Source organism: Tupaia chinensis, unplaced genomic scaffold (assembly GCF_000334495.1).
Source record: "Tupaia chinensis unplaced genomic scaffold, TupChi_1.0 Scaffold144682_1, whole genome shotgun sequence".
In the NCBI taxonomy this organism is placed as follows: Eukaryota; Metazoa; Chordata; class Mammalia; order Scandentia; family Tupaiidae; genus Tupaia; species Tupaia belangeri.
The window spans coordinates 1,066,877-1,074,353 of record NW_006204543.1 but is presented as its reverse complement, the minus strand read 5'-3'; the positions used below and the strand labels follow the sequence as shown (position 1 = coordinate 1,074,353).

The window sequence follows — 7,477 nt, the reverse complement described above, 5'->3', positions numbered from 1 at the left end:
TCAAGCCCAGAGGCGACAGCTGTGCACGTGACATGGACACGCTCACGGTGGCTGTCCGCACCTGCAGTATTTAGCAGGTGGGATACGGGGTGAAGGACAGGCATCATGCCTGCCCAACCTGTGCCAAAGCCGAGTGAGCTTCCAAACGAGTGTGAGTTCCATGCCACGCACTGGAGTACGTGGGGGCCACACGCCGGGACATGCACCTCCAGCCGTGCGGCTCACTTCACGACGGAGAGAAGTGTAAGCGAAAGGTGGAGCATACGCGTGCAGAAACACGTAAGCAAACACGGAAGTGCCTGCTCTATCACATGACTGGCCGACCATGCCATGCTGAAGAGAGCACAGTCCACCTGCTATGAGGACCCCAGTTTTTTTTAAAGAGAGATTTTAGCTACAGGGTGGGTACGCTCACTGGAAAGACGAAGAAAAAGAGAGGGGCAAAAAGTGAGAAGTCACTACCGGGGACGGCCACACCACAGTTCCTTCTGCACACGCACACGCACCCAGCCTGAGTTTCAGGCCCTGGGTCCGAGACTCGAACTATGGGTGACTACATGGGAGTCCAGCTAACCATCATGCCACGTGCTAGTCCCAAGGACACCAGTCTAAGCACCACGCACAGCATTTCAGGTCACACCAGTTTCTCCCTCCCAGGATGGTCTCGCACGTGCTGTTCAGAGCCAACATGCCACGTGCAACCTCTCTTGGTGTGCAAAGGCAGAAAACAAAACTGAAGCCGACCCCTAGTGATTACGCTGGAAGAACGAGAACGCAGAGTGACCACAAGGCCTTCTGGCCCATGGAGAATCTGCTCTGCGATCCCAGTAACTACACAACTGAGGGAACTTAGTAATGTTCGGGAATGGTTGACTCGCAATTCCGGGAGCCGATATAAATTAATAAGGCTTTTTCTATCCATTTTCATAAAAGCATGCAGGCGTAAGAACTGACAAGGATTCAGCAGTGTCATTCACCTCGGTGAGGTTCCCGATGGGGAAGACGACATATCGCGGAAATATTCTCAAATAAGCCTCTCAGGAGACGGACAGAGATCTCACGACTGCCCGAAGCTCACGGTGTGTGGATTGCAAAGGACGCCGGGGCCTTGCTCACCGCTGGCTGAGCGGAAGGACCAGAGTGCACCTCTCCCACCTTGGCAAAACGGGAGAGAAGAAAAGCAAAAACCATCTTAGGAAATAATCAATGAAAGCGAGGCAGCACGAACACTGGTGCCTGGTCATCGCCTAGCACAGGCACGCGGGGCTCCTCTGCCAGCACACGGACAAGACTCTGAGTGCCCACCACCGCCGAAGAGCATGCTCCCTCCCTCACCACTTGAGAGCAGCTTTCCTACATCCAAGCATTACCTCCCGTGCCCTGTTCAAAGTGAGCACAGCGAAGCAAGTCTCGGTCACCGAGTGCGATCCGGATGCCTCGTCAGACGGGACGCCGACGGCCTATGCTGAGAAAGAACAGGCGTGCCCGTCGGGTACCCACTGGCACTGAGGGGCACCGAGCAGAGCCGGCTCGGAGGGTCTTCTCTGTCCCGTTGGAGGGGCCCTCGTCTGGACCTCAGATTGACATCTGGAATGAGTCCCTCAGCATCCTCAGACAATAATGCTCATCATCGATCCAGACCAGCACCCTCCCAACAGGGAGCCCGCCCACGGCCAGGCACGGCTGGTGCAGGCCGCCCACTGCACTGCGGACGAAGCCGAGTCAGCGTGAACAGCCCTGTGGTTTGTATCTGCATGACGGAACACGCACACGGGTACCAGACAGAACCTGACCAAGACTCTTCCAATGAAACCAGATAGAATCAGAACACTCAGCAAAGAAAACCTTGGTCAACTAAAACGGGAAGGAGTGAGGGGTCATTAAATACGGGGTTGTCGGGAAAGTCCTGAGAAGCTTTTCTATGCACAGCAGCGTCATGACTTTTCTGACAGCCCAATGACATACGGCATGGCGACAGAGCAAACGGAGTGAGAACCTCCCACGGTTCTGAATGTGCCAGGGAAAGAGGAAAAAAATGTGTCATTACAAAAAAATCATTTTAGAGAGATTTTTGCCATAGGGCGTGTGCACTCACTGCAGAGAGCACGCCCCCCCCAGGGAGATGGCCACGCGCCAATCTCTTCTCCTTTCTGCTCTCAGGATTGTGGACATGCCCTGGTGAGAGTTTCAGGCCACCAGGTCCAGGGCTGGAACCGCAGTCAACTATGTGGGAGTGCAGCAGTGTAACCAGTATGCCATCTGCTGGTCCCCCAGTACAAAATTATTGTCACACAACAAAATCGTGGGGAAAAGGAAGTATGCCAATGATTCCAATTTTGTTGTTTTTTAGGGTTTTCGCCATAGGGCAGGTGTGCTCTGCAAAGACAGAGAGTGAGCGTGAGAAAGCATCCCTTCAGGGGTGGTCACACCACAGCCCCTCCTCCTTGCTCCTCCTGAGATTTGGGACGGACGGACACACACACACGCACACGCCTGGCATGAGTTTTAAGCCACCAGATTCACGACTCAGATCACAGTCGGCCATATGGGAGTCCGGTGCCTTAACCACTACGCCACCTGCTGGTCCCCCGGAATCTTTAAAGAGAACTAGTACTGTGGGTTCTTCGAACAAGGCAGGGGCACCCACAGGAACATGCGTTATTGAATTAAACACGCACACACGGTCTCTCCTGAGCCTCTGCAAGCGTGAACTCACAGGCCCTGACGCTGTGACGCATGCGAAGTACGTCCCGAGACCAGAGAAGCCTCTTACCTCTCCTTCCAGAAGCACGGGAGCATCCCAGCTCATCCCAGCTTTTAGCCTAAAACAGATCACAGAGCACATAAATGAGAGCAGAAAATACAGCAAAGTACCCGGAAAGTAAGGGCACTGGGCACCCTAGTTAGAGACCGCACAGGAGCCCCTGCACTCTCAGGGCCTCGGGAACATCTCAGCTGCTGGACCGCCTGCCCCTCGCTAACTTACGCCTTCTTTCCACCCGGAGTTACTAAGGACGGCCAGCAATCCTTGGAGCTACCAAATGAGTGACACGGCCATCGTTCCTTGGATGGGACATTCTAAAGGTGACTCAGCCAACAGTGACGGACGGTCCTGGCGAGGGGAAAATGAAGGGAGTGACATGGTGTTGAGAGGTCAGCAACCAAGCTGTGTGGCCCGAGGGGTGGGGGCACCGCCACGTGACACTGGGAGCCACGTGGGCAGGCTCTGGGCCTGGGCCTGGTCCACCTCGCAAGGCCGGGGTGCCCGTGGGCATGCCTGTGGCACTCGCAGGCACCAGGGTGGGGGTGAGGACTGTGGTATGAAGATCTCTTGCCAGTGACCCCATCCCTCCAGAAATTAAATCAGTAAGCCTCAAAGAGAGAGATCGCCCACGTGCGTGTCTGACAGCCACGCGACAGCCTCCTTCCATTCGAGCGGCCTATCCCCACAGAGCAGTGTTTTTTTTTTTTTTTTTTTTTTGCCAAAGGGCACGTGTACTTGCTGGAGAGAAACAGAGAAGGAAAGTGAGAAATCACCCCCAGAGGGAACAGACACCCTACGGCCCCTTGTATTCCAGTCTCCTCTAGAAATTGTGGGCACACATCCCATGAGATTTACAAGGGATCAGGTCTAGGACCCGAGTCACAGGCAGCCGTGTGGGAGTGAGCAGCTTACCCACAGCGCCACCCGCCGGCCCCAGAGAAAGGGAGTTTGCTACGTATCTGCACGCGAGAACCATGGGCCACTTCACACACCAGTGCGCCTTATCAGGTGGGAGCAGCAGCACGTGCACATGATCTGCAGCAGGCCTGTCGCGCATCCTTGCCGTTATTATCCTGCAAATGCTCCCAAATACGTGGGCGGCTACGAGTGAGACCAAGCTCCCATTACTAGCATACCAAAGAATTTTCCTTTGGAACCTGCATGAAATCTCCCAATAAAAGAATGTGCACAGAGCTTGGTTCTTTTTCTTAAAAAAAATTTTTTTTGTAACTTTAGTTATTTACTTATTTTAATTTGACCAGAGAGAGAGAAAGGGAAAGAGAGAAAGCAAGTTGCCAGATCTGGGACTCAAACCGCAGTCGGCCACGTGGGAATCCAGTGCCTGTAGCCACCACTCCACCTGCTGGCCCAGTGCTTGGTGCTTATGAAGAGCCTCAGAAAATATTTACTGCACATCTACTATGTGCCAGGTATGTTTTTAGTTATTTACTTTTACCTAATTTTAAAATGTTGCCATAGGACGTATGTGCTCACCAGAGAGAGACGGAGAGGGAAAGTGAGAAGCCAGCTACCAGGCCCAGGACTCTAGCCGCAGTGAGCACGTGGGAGCCCAGCACCTTAGCCGTCATGCCCCCCTGCTGGGCCCACCCGGGTGTCAAGTGCTAGGTATATGAGGGGAATAAAATAAGACTCATGAATTTTCAAACAAGACGGAATAAGAGTGCTGTTATTTTTGTGATCTGACTTCATGTTTTCCTAGTGCTGTTCGATACACTTATTTGCAAGAGCCAAAAAAAGTAGCAGCAGATAACTGGAAATATATATTACAAAAAATACAAGAAAAACATTAAACACTACATCAGAGAAACTAATTGCTAACAATTATTATTAGTTAGCCTAAGATTCAAAATACATGAAGACAGTTACTTTTTTTTAAAGAATTTCATTATTTTTTAATTTGCTCTAGGGCAAGTGTGCACGAATGAGAGAGAGAGCTGCTAGGTCTGGGACTTGGACTGCAGTTGGCTGTGTGGGAGCCCAGCACCTCAACCACCACGACACCTGCTGGCCCCAGCTGTTGAATTTTAAATCAAGGGACCAGCAGGTGGCATAATGGTTATGTCTCTGGACTCCCACGTAGCTGACCGCGGTACAATTCCTGAACCTGGTGGCTTAAAACTCAAGCTGGGTACGTGTGAGTGAGTGCCCAAAGTCCCGAGAGAGGAATGGGGGAGAAGGGATTGCGGCATGGCCATCCCCACCCCAGGGGGGTGTGAGTTCTCACTTTGTGTCTCTCCAGCAAGCACACACACCCTATAGTAAACATCTCTCTCTGTCTCTCAAAAAAAAGTTTAAATCAAATCCTCTCAGGAAACCCCGCTATCTGAAGTGTCAGGACAGTGTAGGAGGTGCACGCACAGAGGCACACGCGGAGTCGTTGGGCAGACATGTACAACAGACGTGTACAACATGGTGCACTCCGGGTTGACCTGACCGAAGGCAGACTCTCAGCGGCCTCCACATACAGCCAGAAAAGACAGAACTGCACCACTGAAATCCGGCCTCGCCCTTACTAGAAGGTTTTGATATGTGAAAATACGACGACGGGGCCAGCTGGTGTGTGGCGGTTGAGGTGCGGGACACCCACATGGCCGACTGCAGTTCGAGTCTCGGACCTGGTAGCTTACTTTTTCAATGTATCATTCTCTGTCTCTGGTAAGCACATGTGTCCTATAGCAAATTAAGTAAAATGAATTCTTTTTAAAAAATGACACAAGAAACAGGAAAAAATTAAAAAGGAGCCATCATCTCTATAAGCAAGCAGAGGTCCACGTTTTAGAAAGGCCAGAAAATCAAGTCTATCATAAAGCACGCATGGAGGGTGATGGCACCGTGGTAACACACGGTAGGTTTCCGAGGACAGGTGGGAAGGACGACGTGGGGCCGATGGCAACTGTAGAAAGGGAAATGACGCTTTAATCAAAGAGACACTGTATGGGGGGACTAGCAGATGGTGGAATGGTTACGTCGCTGGACTCCCATGTAGTGGGCCACAGTTCAAGTCTCAAACCCAGTGGCTTAAACTCACACCAGGTGCAGGTGCGTGCGTGCCCAAGATCCCGAGAGGATAATGGAGGAGAAGGGATGGTGGCGTGGCCACCCTCCTGGGGGGCGATTTCTCTCTGCTTTCTGTCTGTCTCACTTTCTGTCTCTGCAGCAAGCCGCAAACACTACAGCAGAAATCTCTAAAAATAAAAGACATTGTCTGAGGGCATCGTCATAGCACAGAGGAGTGCTGTGCAGAGCTAGCTAGATCTCACAGTGCTGTTCAGAGAGCTGCCCAGGGTTCAAGTCCTGGTCCGAGCAGCTCAGAGCATACCAGGCAGCGGAGTGTCCAGGATCCTGACAAAACAGAGAAGTGCAGGGACACCCGGTCCTGCTGGGGCTCTTGTCCTTCCTCTGTCTCCCTCACACTCACACACTCTGACATGTGACAGAAAGACATGAGCTGAACTAATAAGTGCCCCAACGCGGATTGAGCTGTCACGGTGTGCTAAGCAAACGTGAGCGGACACAGAAGAGAAGCCCTTGGGTCCAGGCCTGAGCTTCCCAGGAAGGCAGATCCACCACAGAGCGCCCGAGGGGTGAGCGGAGCTTGGGAACGAAGCATATTTTCACTGAGCAGGCATAAAGGAAGTGGTCGGGACGATGGCGGTTTTCTAACGCCAGACCGTGGAGCTGAGCGCTCAGTTCTGCAGACTCGCTGACTGTAGAGCGGGCCCCAGAACCCCTAGTTGGGGATCAGGATCCCAGCCCGGGAGGGTGAGGAGCAGTCTAAGCAGGCATGCAAGGCCCACTTGGGAGCTCTCCTTCTCTGCCGGCGTCTCTCCAGCAAGCAGTGCTTTTGAAACTGATGTGTCCTCAATGTATGTCAAGCACACGCCGGTAAGATCGCTACCCAGCCGTAGACGGTGTGACTGTGGAACAGCTATTTCTGAGTAAAGGATGAGAGCCCTCGAAAACAAGCCAGAGGAGTCATCTACGCTGAGGCAAACTGCAAATCAGCACGAGCAACCCATACTCACCCAGGGGAGGAGCCAGCAAACCGGCAGGTACGGCGAGTGGTCTGGAACCCGCCCAGCCAACACCTAGACCAGGAAAGGGGGCGGGGGACATGAGGCCAGAAGCACAGTTGAACCTTCTCAAACTCGATTGAAAAAAAGCCGTTCCTGAGGAATCTCAGGCTGGATCAGAGCCAAAACGCCCTTGGTAAGTAAGAAGCCAAGGCGAAGGGACCGTGGAGCAGGCAGACGACGGCATGGACGCAGAGCGCAGGGTCCTCGGGAGGAGGAAGGGGCGGCAGGGTGCCAGGGCGGCCACCCTGGTGTTCCCGGGAAAGGCCCTCAAGTCTGTTCACAAGGGTGGAGCCTGCCGGTGGGGCCCTCATGGGCTGCAGGGAGAGTAGAGGCAGTGAAGACAGCTGCCCTCGGGTGGGAACTCCGGGTCTGTGGGTCTGTGGGCGGGGAGAGAGTCCAGAGCGGGAGGGGACTCAGGAACAGCCGCTGTGCTCAAGGCCGGGAACCCCAAGTCGGGACCGCACGTCAGGAGCCCCGGTCCCAGGGATGCCTGTGAGCTGCAGGTGCGAGGACACCGGGCCCTGGTGGGCACCCAGCCTCCGAGCGGTCTCAGCTCTCAGGGCTGGGCAGCAGAGGGCACACGCTGGGCTCCCTGCCAGGGGAGGGTGAGTTCAGC

The 7,477-nt window shown here is 53.7% G+C and overlaps 1 long non-coding RNA gene and 1 other non-coding gene across 2 annotated transcripts in view; both read right to left on the bottom strand.

Moving 5' to 3' along the window:
• Positions 1-1,570: 1,570 nt before the first annotated feature.
• Positions 1,571-1,637, bottom strand: LOC114005869 (small nucleolar RNA SNORD109A). The gene has a single exon (XR_003547666.1). It is a non-coding gene; the product is annotated as a small nucleolar RNA SNORD109A (small nucleolar RNA).
• A 1,149-nt stretch (positions 1,638-2,786) lies between these two features.
• The window catches only part of LOC102473820 (uncharacterized), a 10,766-nt gene continuing 6,075 nt past the window's right edge, over positions 2,787-7,477 (bottom strand). The window contains exon 3 of the long non-coding RNA XR_337201.1: positions 2,787-2,822. This is a non-coding gene — a long non-coding RNA (uncharacterized LOC102473820). The remainder of the gene's footprint in view (positions 2,823-7,477) is intronic.